The following is a 12,542-nucleotide window of genomic DNA, read 5'->3' as shown; positions in this document are numbered from 1 at the left end:
AGAGTAAAAATTGTACTCCCTGACAGGGATAATATTAAAACACATTTTAGGGGCACCTGGGTGGCTCAGTCGTTAAGCGTCTGCCTTCGGCTCAGGGCGTGATCCCGGCATTCTGGGATCGAGCCCCGCATCGGACTCCTCTGCTGGGAGCCTGCTTCTTCCTCTCCCACTCCCCCTGCTTGTGTTCCCTCTCTCGCTGGCTGGCTCTCTCTCTCTCTCAAATGAATGAATAAAATCTTTAAAACAAAAACAAAAACAAAACCACATTTTAATATGTGTGGGGAATTTAGATGGACAGAGACTTGTGAGGCAGCCTTTACTTATTTGCAAAATGCTCTCAGAACTGTTAATACATTGGCACCAGCTAATGAGGACCTTCGTGCCTATAATCACAGGGTTTGCAACATGGTCACTGTGGACCAAAACACCCCAGGACCTAAAATTTTATCCAATTGCATTTTGGACTCAGAAGTCCCCATGGTCCAAGAACAGATAACCAACCAGTTCAAACATTCACCTGGGCACCCTATAAAGTCCTACAAAATACAAAGCCACTAACAGAAAATAAACTAACTATACTAATAGAAATAGAAATAATAATAGAAATAGAATAGAAAATAAACTAACTATACTTAACTAATAGAAAATAAACTAACTATACTTAAACTGTAACACCCTCTTCTGGAGTGGGTAAAGCAGATTCCCTGACGAACAGAGGGGAATTATTCCTAACATGGAAATGCTATACTTCCAAGTAAGGCATACAGATGGAGGGTTGACCCTCCCAAATGAATAAGGAAATCTCAGCAATGCCAATGATAGATTTGCTGGAATTTCAAAGCTCAAGCAGTTGGGCAGTAGGGACTACCCTGGTCCATGGCACTCAACAGTCTTGGTTTACAGATGTGTCAGTCCCCATACTGCCACACGGAGTACACTGACAAGCTGTGGTCTTAAGACTAATGATGGTCTGCTCAGGAGAATTAGTTCAATATGCTGAACTAATAGCCGTAAAATTGGCTACCAATCTGTTAAAGAGAATCAATCAGAAAGAAGTATTTCTTTTCTTAAGCTCATGGAAATCACTAATGAAATAACTCTTTGGTCAGGAACATGGTCAGAAAACAACTGGGAAATAGGATATAGGAAAATATGAGGTAAGGACATATGGCAGAAAGTATCACTGGCTGACATCTCTGTTCTCTTGACACCAGTCTCTGCACACCAGAAGAATAAGTCTGAAGGAACCGAACTTAATAACCAGGTAGACAAACTTATTAGGGAAACTAGTGAGGTAAAAATTCCTAAAATTTATGTTTAAAAAACACACTGATTTGTGGCTGAGGAAACCAATTAAAAATGTAGGGGCGCCTGGGTGGTGCAGTGGTTAATCGTCTGCCTTCGGCTCAGGGCGTGATCCCAGCGTTCTGGGTTTGAGCCCCACATCAGGCTCCTCCACTAAGAGCCTGCTTCTTCCTCTCCCACTCCCCCTGCTTGTGTTCCCTCTCTAGCTGGCTGTCTCTGTCTCTGTCAAATAAATAAATAAATCTTTAAAAAAAAAAAATGCACCATCAGGGGCGCCTGGGTGGCACAGCGGTTAAGCGTCTGCCTTCGGCTCAGGGCGTGATCCCGGTGTTCTGGGATTGAGCCCCACATCAGGCTCCTCAGCTATGAGCCAGCTTCTTCCTCTCCCACTCCCCCTGCTTGTGTTCCCTCTCTTGCTGGCTGTCTCTCAGTCTGTCAAATAAATAAATAAATAAATAAATAAATAAATAAATAAATAAATCTTTAAAAAGAAAAAAAAGCACCATCAGAGCATTAGAAACCTAGATGCTTGCTATGGTATCTCAGCCATCAGAAAATCAGATCAGAGCCCCAGTTCACAGGAAGGTGAATATAGGAACGGGCTATGGAACAAAGCCTAATGTGAAACTTCCTCTTATCCTACAAGGGTATAATGGCTCACTCAAGCAGAAGTTTAGGCTGCTTACTAATAATCTAGATATGAAAGCTTATACTAAAACAATCTGGGAAGGGGCAAGGTCTCAAAACCATACATACAGAAGGATAGAAAAATTCCTACTGAATTAGTATTGCAGGCACCCACAGAGATAAGAATTAGCACTAACTAATTAATCTAAATTAAAACCCCAGAATCTAAAACAAAAGGAAAAGTCCTGGTTGCTCTTTAACAGTAGCACATGCTACTAATAACACCTGCTGGGAGACCAAAGGAAAAAGCATATTACATCAATTAAAACAATATGATGCCACTATAAAAATTTCAGGCACAAAATACACCAGCTTTTCCAGTAGATGCCTAATGTTTAGCCTAGCATGATGCAGGGCAATTATGCTTAGGCCATAACAAGAGCAGATTTTCTTGAGTGGCAAGAACAACAACAAGAAAAAGAATTAAAAATGTACAGGACACTACCTGATGTTGCAGGCATGAGTCTACTTTGCATTGTGAACTCTTAATATTCCTATTCCTAATTCCTTAAAATTCCTAAATATTCCTGAATATTCCATAGTAGTCCTAAGTCAATGCAGCACGCTGCCTACTGTTCACTATTAGCCACCATACCCACCGCAGCTACGGACGTTCTGACAGCCCCGGCAATAGCCGTGTGCCGCTGTTCCAAAGTGAAATGCCACCTTCTGGTCCAGATTCAAGCCCACTGTCTGTGACAGACTCTACTTCGTTCACAGATCACCGTCCTGGTCACCTTATTGCAAAGGAGGACTTGGCATCACCAACACCACCAGCATCACCAAGCCCACCCTCCCCACTCCACCCTTCTTTATCAGCACCGTCTACCCGCTGGGAAACCTTCAGTCGGTGGAGAAGCTGACTAAGCAGAGCAAACCTCCACTTTAATCTCTGCGAGAAGCAACAAGGATCCTGAACAAGGAAAAATGCCTACTGGCTTCGTTTGCAGGCGTCCACAGAGATAAGAATTAGCACTAATTAGCTAATCTAAATTAATCCCCCAGAATCTAAATTGAAAGGAAAAACTTTGTTTTTGTTTTTGTTTTGAGAGAGAGCGAGACAATGAGCATTGAGAGGCAGAGGGAAAAGGAGAGAGAAAATCCTAAGCAGGCTCCATGCTCAGCGTGGAGACCGATGTGGGGCTCGATCTTACGACTCTGAGATCATGACCTGAGCCAAACTCAGGAGTCAGAGGCTTAACCAACTGAGCCACCCAGGCACCCCCAAAAGGAAAAGTATTGATTTAAAAAACATCATGATATCTATAGTACTGGGGAAAGCATAGCACCTGGTGCTCTAACACCCCCAAAGGGTACTGATGTGGAGGGTCAAGATTGGCCTGAACTACTACTGGCTTTTGGTAGTATAACCCAGCGCAGATACCAAGACAACCAGGTAGTGACTTTTGTACTTCCCCCTTATCTTGCTGAATCACGTGCAGTATTGCACACGGGGCAAGGGACTCCATGAAAATGATCTCGACTTCATTCCCAGTGTGCTCTGTGTTCTAGCCTTTCACTGTAGAAGAGCAGCTGCTGATTATGCAGAATGGGCAATTAGGTCTTTAAATATAAATGGGGAAAAATGGATCATTTATATACTCTTTTTTTTAAAGATTTTTTATTTATTTATTTGACAGAGATAGAGACAGCCAGCGAGAGAGGGAACACAAGCAGGGGGAGTGGGAGAGGAAGAAGCAGGCTCACAGCAGAGGAGCCTGATGTGGGGCTCGATCCCGTAACGCCGGGATCACGCCCTGAGCCGAAGGCAGACGCTTAACCGCTGTGCCACCCAGGCGCCCCTATATGCTCTTTAATCCATATCCACTATTAGAAAAATAAGAATAGATCCTTAGTCACTCTACCCAGACTTTAAAAGAACAGGGACACCCTGTAAAGTGTATGGATGACACATAGGAAATGTAGCACAGAGCACACATCATCACCGGTCATGGTACATCAGGCTTCACACACCACAGATCTCTACCCCAAGAATATGGGAACCCACGTTAATAAAACCTCTCCCCGTTGTACTGGAACCTACAGTAGCAGTCTATACTTTGAAATCTAATATAGAGGACTTTCAAGCCAGACATAGATCCCCAAATTCTGCTCAGTTTTATACACTTTCACTTATGCCCAATTTACACTCTATGCCCAAACCAGATTCACTAAAAGGAAAGAAACACTTAGGGGCGCGTAGGTGGCTCAGATAGTTAAGTGGCTGCCTTCAGCTCAGGTTATGATCCCCGTGGTCCTGGGATCGATTCCCACATTGGGCTCCCTGCTCAGTGGGGAGTCTGCTTCTCCCTCTCTCCGTGCCTTTCCCCCTGTTTGTGCTCTCTCTGTCTGTCTCTGTCTCTCTCTCTCTCGAATGAATAAATAAAATCTTTAAAAAATAAAAATAAAGGAAAGAAACACGTATAGATCCTTATTGGACTAGTAGGAGGTTTAACTGGAGGAACAATGACAGGCACTTTTTCTCAATTTCAAATTGATCAAATCACATTTGGTTTAAAAAATTTTGAAACCAAACAATCTCAACTGAACACCACATGCATGGCAGCTTTGTCAACGTTGTGTACGCAGATGGATAAAATTAGCAATACATTACAAAACATAGATGAATTTCACATGGAAGTAAATAGAGCAATGGAAATTTGACATAAAGCAGTCAGAGAAAATACTAAAAATAATGAAACACTAAAAAAAAAAACACCATAAAATATGTTTCTCTAAGTGTAGATTGTCAATGTGGAAGTTAAGATTGGTTGGTATATGAAATCTTAAGAAGCTATAATCTCAGGGCAATATTGGTTGCCTGAGATCATAGACAACCCAACCAGAAGTGGATACCACACATCCCTAATGGCTGTGATTCCTTGGGCAGCTGTGAAATCAGATATTGACATGTGAAGGATGAAACATGACATTGGGTACCACACTTTTGCAGTTCCCCAATATTGAAAGGGAGAGTAGAGTTTACAGTCCACAGAAAGCTCCCTTATGATAGAAGGAGAACACATTCCTGAGGATATGTTGTTGCAATGGAACCAAATACCTTTATGACTGCTGGACCTTTGGATATACATACCTATGATATAAGGACCTGTGATTATGGCCTTGGTGTCTCCTCCACCAGTTATGTATAACATGGAAACTGTACTGGATAATATGGGCTAAGGCAAATCTCATGCTAGCCTATTGGAGTCAGGAAAAAATAAGGAACACAACATGATAGGATGTGTAAAAATAGAACAGATAATGAATGTGTCAGTAGAAGGAAAAAGATACTTGAGGTCAATGGAAGATAAAGGAATTATTAAAATAACCAGAGAAATATTTCACATTAGACATCCTAAAATTAATCTAATAAATATAGGGGTCCCTGACTAGCTGTTGGTGGAGTATTGGCTCTTGATCTCAGGGTCATGAGTTCGAGCCCCATATTGGGTGTGGAGATTCAGGAAGAAAGGACGAAGGAAGAAAGGAAGGAAAGAAGAAAGGAAGGAAGAAAGAAAGATGTTTTGTTTTATAAAAATATCTAATAAATGTAAGTCGTACATTAGAAGTAAAATTGTTTCAATATTGATTAAGGAAACCTTCTCTTTATTTTTATTTATTTATTTTTAAAATTTGTATTTATTTATTTGACAGAGAGAACACAAGCAGGGCGAGCAGCAGGCAGAGAGAGAAGCAGATGCCCTGCTGAGCAGGGAGCCTGGTAAAGGGCTTGATTCCAGGACCCTGAGATGATGACCTGAGCTGAAACCAAGAGTTGGGCACTTAATTGACTACACCACCCAGGTACCCTGAAATTTTCAACTTTTAATGTTTGCGGGCCGTGCTCCTGGGCTCCCAGGGAAGCTATACTTTAACATTTATTTATGTATTTATGTATTTATTTATTTATTTTTAAGATTTCATTTATTTATTTGACAGAGATAGAGACAGCCAGCGAGAGAGGGAACACAAGCAGGGGGAGTGGGAGAGGAAGAAGCAGGCTCATAGCAGAAGAGCCTGATGTGGGGCTTGATCCCAGAACGCCGGGATCACACCCTGAGCTGAAGGCAGACGCTTAACGACTGCGCCACCCAGGCGCCCCATATACTTTGACACTTAACATGATCACAGTGACTTGGCAAACCCTCAAAGCACGGGCTCTACTGTCTCCCCTGAGCACGCATTGTTCATCTACTTCATTAAAGAAAGGAACCAAAAAGGAACATTCTGAACACAAAAGATAAGAAAAAGGAAGAAAGTTCCTTGGTCTCCACAAGATTTCCACAAGTCATTCAGCCCTTCGTATACTAGAAGCTTAAGGTATGCAACTTTATGAACTGTCCTTTGTCTAATAATTTGTAACTTTTTATGTAAAAATGTATATAACCCTGCACCAAATGTTCCCTTCCCGGATCTTTGTGAAGATTGTGTATCCTGAGCAGCAGCTGTCCTAACTTGGGCTCCAACAAAACTCTCTTTTTTTTTTTAAGGAATTCTAGAAGGTTCCTTCATTTTGCATCAACAATACAAACCCGAAATAAGTTGTGTCAGGATGTCATCATCTCATCTGTCCTCATGAATAAGAGCTCAGTCGGTCAGCTACTGAACGGCTCCCCTGGGGTTTGTCAAAAACGGATGGAGAACTAACTATGGCAAGGGGACATTTAGACTGCAAATACTGAGAGTCTGTGAGGACGGTCCAGCAGTGCTTGGTCTGGGCAAGGCTACAATTTGCTGATCTGAAATAACAACCTGAAAACCATGGGCCAGTTGGGTCCTGCAGCAGTAAAGGCGGCTTTTTTACCAGCAGTGGCAAAAGCCATGCTGTGGTTCCTGGAAGATTCTCTTGCCCATCCCCCTTGTTCCCTAGGAACGTGCTCTGCGCTCCATCAATGCAGGATGTCTACTTTTGCAGGGGCCGCTGGAAGTCAGCTCCCAGTTGGCTAAGCTGGCTCTCCCAATGCCAACTCATATAAAGGTGCACCTGAGCTAAAGTTGGACTTTATTCCTTTCATCTCCCCTTTGCTGGAAGGATAGTGTGATTAATCTATCATTGGTTTGGGTTATGTCTTTATGGTTTATGAAAAGACATCCTATATGCTGGTGAAATTCACAAATACATTGTATTGTGTTAAATTGTTGAGGAAAACAAACTCAGAGCATTAATTTGCCTCCCCCAAGGAAACAGTCTTCAGAAGGAAAATGGGCATTTGTGTTTAGGGCCCGGAACTACTCGGACGCCCTGTACCACCAGCTGCCTCAGTGGCCTGCCCTCACTCAACACTTGTCCTGTAATAGGTTTCTGGCTACGATGAGCTGCAAGGCTCATTCATGTACTGGATATGCTTCCTTGGCTGGTCAAGGGCAGCCAAACCCTTCAAGCCTGTGGAGCTTGGACCATCCCCAACCATGTGCATAACCTCCAGGATGAGGGATCCCACACCCCCCAAAATCATCTGAGGTGGCACCTTTAAACTGGTGACAGACCCCATTTGGACTGGCTGCCTATTGGGGTCTCAAGCTTACCAATAATCAAGACGCCCAGGTGTCTTTTTTTTTTTTAAGATTTTATATTTCTTTATTGAGAGAGAGTGGGGAAGGACAAGGAGAGAGAGAATCTGAAAGAGACTCCTAGCTGAGCAAGGACCCCACGACCCCGAGACCCCATGACCCCGAGACCATGACCTGAGCCAAAATCAAGAGTCAGATGCTCAACCAACTGAGCCACCCAGATGCCCCTAGACTCCCGGGTGAAGGATGCCCAGAGCCCACAAGGCTCCACCCTTCCCGCTCAGTCTTCAGAAAAGGATAGGAGCACTTGTGTAGATTAGGGCTGGAATCAGCGGACGTCACAGACAACCAAGGGCCCACTTTCAGTCCTAGACTCTCCTTACATTTCCCCAGCTCCAAAACCCTGCCTTCCCTGTCCTGCATAGCCCCTACTAGCAACACACACCCCATGAACCAGATTGGGGCACCGAGGCCCTCAGGCCTACGGAACTCAGGCGTCCCAGCCCTCTGCAGAACCTCCATGGGGGAGGTAACCCACCCACTGAATATCTTCCTAATGCAGCAGCTTTATTTTTTTTTTAAAGATTCTATTTACTTGAGAGAGAGAGAGAGAGAGAGAGCGCGCACCAGAAGGGGGAAGGGCAGAGGGACGTGGGACTCGATCTCAGGACCCTGGGATCATGACCTGAGCTGAAAGCAGATGCACAACTGACCGAGCCACCCAGGCGCCCCTAAAGCAGCAGCTTTAAAGGGGCGGCAATCAGGTCCCATGTGGCCCTGGTTGCCTAATGGGGATTCCGGGCTTCTGTTGCAGTCACGGTTCTAGGTGTCTCTGAGGTGCCCTCCGAATGCAGCGCTGGCCAGGCAGGCCAGATTCCCCCAACTCTGCCTTCAAGGCAGGGGGCGGGGGGGCATTTGCATTTGTGTAGTTGAAGTTTTGGGATTTGGGCAGGGACCCCAAAGCCCCAGCCTGGGAATCTGCCTCCCCAGACAATGCCCTATTCTAGATCCCTGGCTATCCTGAGCTGTGCAAACTGTGTGTGCACAGCCCACCCTGTGGCATCCGGCATCGGGCTGCAGGGGGCACTCCAGGCCTGTGGGGCTACACCTGGACCCCAACTACCTGGTCGGCCTTTTGGGAGAGGGAGCCCATGCTCTGAAATCTTTTTGAGGTGACAGCTTTAAACTGGTGACTGTCAGTCCCCATATGAACTGGCCGCTTGATGGGGTCCCAGGCTTCTCCAGGTGTCTCTTGTCAGAGGGTACCCCCGCCATCCTGCCCAGCCTCCCCCTGGCAAGGCAGTCCAGGGTCCTCCAGCATGGCCGCAGGGCAATATACACATCCGTGTAGCTTAAGCCTTACAATTAATCAGATGCCTCATGTACTCCCAGTAACCCCTCTTGTGACCTGGCCTCACCCGACATGGCCCTGCCCCAGTCACTGGCTCTCTAGACCCACACTACCCGCCCAGGTGCAGTCCACGTTCTGTCAGCATTTCTCTGGCTGCGAAGGCCATCTGGCTCCGGAGCTCAGGCAGGATGGCCGCCATCTGAATCATCCCCATGGTGCAGGAGGCCCACCTGAAGACAACCGCTCGGAGCCCATAGCGGCAAACGGGCGACGGTCAGTCCCTATGTGGACTTGCTGCCTCATGGGGTTCCAAACTTCTCTAAAACCCAGCATTCTTAGGGGTCCCCAAATGGAAAATAGACTTTCCTGCCAGCCTGGGCCCTGCCTGACCCAGCTGAGAAACCTCCAGCTCTGCCTTCAAGGGAAATATTCCACCATGCACCATGGAGCCTTGTGCATCAGGCCAATGCCTTCTACCCCCGACGGCCTCCTCCTCGGACCTGGCCTCACCCAACACTGGCTCGAGGTCACCAGCTCCACTAAGCCCCACAGCCCATGCATGGACAGCATACACCCGGGAAGTTGGCCTTCGGCTGACCTCGCCCTCCCAACTTATGAAATTACCGCCAGGCCTCAACCAGCTGCACGGTCTACGGCAGGGAAGTAGCTCTTTGGAAAAGTGCTCTTAACAAACAGCTAAAATGGGAGACAGTAAATCTCCATATGGACTTGCTGCATGATGGGGTCCCAGGTTTCACAAGGAACCAGGTCTCCCAGCTGTCTCCCAATCAAGAGCTACTCTGTCCTGCCTGCCCAGCCCCTCCTTCGTGAGGGAGTTGTAAACCTTGGCCTTTGTAGGAATATTACACAATGGTAGGTAAGCCTTGTGATTAGGCCAAACTTCTGGACCCCCATAGCTCCTCTCCCAGACCTCGGCCTCTGCTGATGCTTGCTCTATTTCAGGTCCCTGGCAAGCCTGACCTGCACGTCCCCTCACCCGCCACTGGGTAGCCAGGGCCCCCCAGGCCTGTGGAGCTAGGAACCAGGCCCAACCACCTGCATTGTCTCAAGGGTGGAGGTAGACCACCCCCTAAAAATCAGAGTGAGGCACCACTGAAATGGGCTACAGTCAGGCCCCTGGAGGACTGGCTGCCTGATGGGGCCTGGGCTGCAAAGGCAGGTAGGCTGCCAGGTGTCCCTTATCGGCGGATGCCCCAGCCAGCCCACCAGATCCGGGCCTGGCAAGGCAGCCCGGGTGAGCTCAGCTCTGCTTTCAGGGGAAAATACCCGTTTGTGTAGGTGAGGGAGTAGGATCCGGACGATGCCAGTTATCCCCCATAGTGCTGCCTGACCAGGCCTCTCCCAACATTGCACTGTTCGAGACGCCTGGCTCTCTGACCTACGAGGTTTACTCACGTGCAGTCCGACGTCTCTCAGCTGGCCTTGGCCTACAGGGCCACTCCAGGCCTGTGGAGTTCCAGCCTGATCTCAGCCACCGGTTGGAAAGCCCACCACCCGAAAATCTTTGCGAGGCGGCAGCTTTAATCCAGCCACAGTCAGTTCCCGTTTAGGCCAGCCGGCTGGTGAGGTGAGGCTCCGACAGCGGTTGGGCTCCTGGGCGGCTCTGGCTGAAAGAACCTGAGCGCTCCTCACATTCTTCCAGCTCGGCCTCCGCACGGAATATATGCGTTTGTGTAGAGTGGGACTTGGAATCAGGCAGATGCCAGGTACTACCAATAATCGGGTCCTGTGACCAGGCCTCTCCCAACACTCACCCTGGTCCGGGTCCTTGGCCACCCCGACCTGCGTGCCCCAATCTGTCAGCCACTCTCAGGCAAGCGGGGCTCTCCACGTGCCATGTGCACAGCAGCAAGGATGGAGAGAGCCCACCCCCCAGGCCTCACTGCGGCAGCCCCTGCAGTGGGTGATAATCAATGTCATGTGGTCTTCCTGTCCGCTAGCGTCTCTGGCTTCTGCAGCAACCAGGGCTCCAGGTGTCTCTCACTGGAGGTGACCCTGGCTCGTACACACCAGCCCTGGCCAGGCAGCTCCGACGACCCCAGTGAGGTCTTCAGCAGGAATATGCACACTTGTGTAGGTTGGGGCTGAGCATCAGGCCATTGCCCTGTCACCCCAAGAGCCCACTGCAGTGCTCTTGCCCCATTCAGTCCCTTAGCTCCCCTGATCGGCACCATCAGCCAATGTGCAGCACGCACCTGTAAGCTGGCCTAGCAGCTCCCCCGCCCGCCACTGGGCCTCACTCACCTGCACAGCTCCTGCACGGAGGCAGGCCCCCTAGCGAAAATCGCTCTGGGGTGGCAGCAGCCAAAAAATGGGTAACAGTCGGTCCCCATGTAGTCTCGCTGCCCTATGGGGTCCCTGGCTTCATAGGGAACCAGGACTCCCAGGTGACTTCTAATCGATGGGTTCCCTGTCCTGCCTGGCCAGCCTCTTCCTCACGACAGAGTAGAAAACCCCCCAGCTGTGACTGGGGGAGGGGCGGGGGGCAATATTCCACAATGGTAGGTAAGCCTTGCAATGAGGTCGAAGTTCTGAACCCGTAAGGGCCCTCTCTTCTGACCCGGCCTCTCCTGACACTTGCCTTGTCCCAGGTCCCTGACAACGATGATTGACTCTTCCTATGCATGCTTGTTTCCTATCACGTCAGCCGCTCTTGGGCAGCCGGGGCCCCCCAGGCCTGTGGAGCTAGAGCCCACCCGCAACTACCTGCATAGCCTCAAGGATGGAGGGAGCCCACCGCCCCCTCGGGACATTGCTCTGTGGAGGCTGCTGAAGTGAGCAAGTCAGTGCCCACACGAACTCACTGTCCACTGGGGTCCCAGGCTTCTGCAGCCATCAGGGCTCCCAGGTGACCCTTAGTGGAGGCAGCCCTGGCCAGTTTGGCTGATCCGACCCTGTCAAGGCACTACAGATGACTCCAGTTGGCATTCAGGGGGAATAGGTACATTAGCCTGGGTTAGGGCTTGGACTCAGGCAGTTGCCTTGTCAAGCATAAGAGCCTGCTCTTAATACCTGAATTCCCTCGCACTGCCGGCTCGTCGGCTATAGCGACCATCGCGATCGGCTCGTGTGCACACGCACACTGACAGCTGGCCTCTGGCTGCCTTTGCACCCCAGGCCTGTGGAGCTTAAGCCAGGACCCCACCAATGGCATTGCCTCTGGGGCGTAAGGAGCCCACCCTCCGAAGCCTTTCTGAGCTGGAGTGTTACACTGGCAACAGGAAGTCCCTATTTGCACTTTATTATTCCTTTGGGATACTGGGTGGATCAGTCATCAAGGTTCACAGGTGTCCCTTAGTGAAGGACACCCAGGCCATCCGTGCCCGCTGCCACACCCTGGTAAGGCAGTCCCGACTCCTGGAGCTCTGCCTTCAGGGGTAATACGCGAACTTGGGTGAGCTGAGACTGGCAATTCGACAGAGGCCTTGCGTTCCCACAGCCTGCTCTCCTTACCAGGCTTCTCCCAATGTTGCCCGTCAAGGGCCAGGCTTCCCTGACCTGTGGGGCCCACACATGGGCAGTCGGCCCTCTTTCAGCAGTCTTGAGCAAGTGGGGGCCCCTCCTGGTCTGTGGAGCTCGGACTGGTCCCCAACCATGTATATAACATCCTGGTCGGAGGGAGACCGCCCTTTGAAAATACTTGTAAGGAAGTGGCTTTATACTG

This window comes from Ailuropoda melanoleuca, chromosome 8 (genome assembly GCF_002007445.2).
Source record: "Ailuropoda melanoleuca isolate Jingjing chromosome 8, ASM200744v2, whole genome shotgun sequence".
In the NCBI taxonomy this organism is placed as follows: domain Eukaryota; kingdom Metazoa; phylum Chordata; class Mammalia; order Carnivora; family Ursidae; genus Ailuropoda; species Ailuropoda melanoleuca.
Note: the sequence above shows the minus strand (reverse complement) of the source record.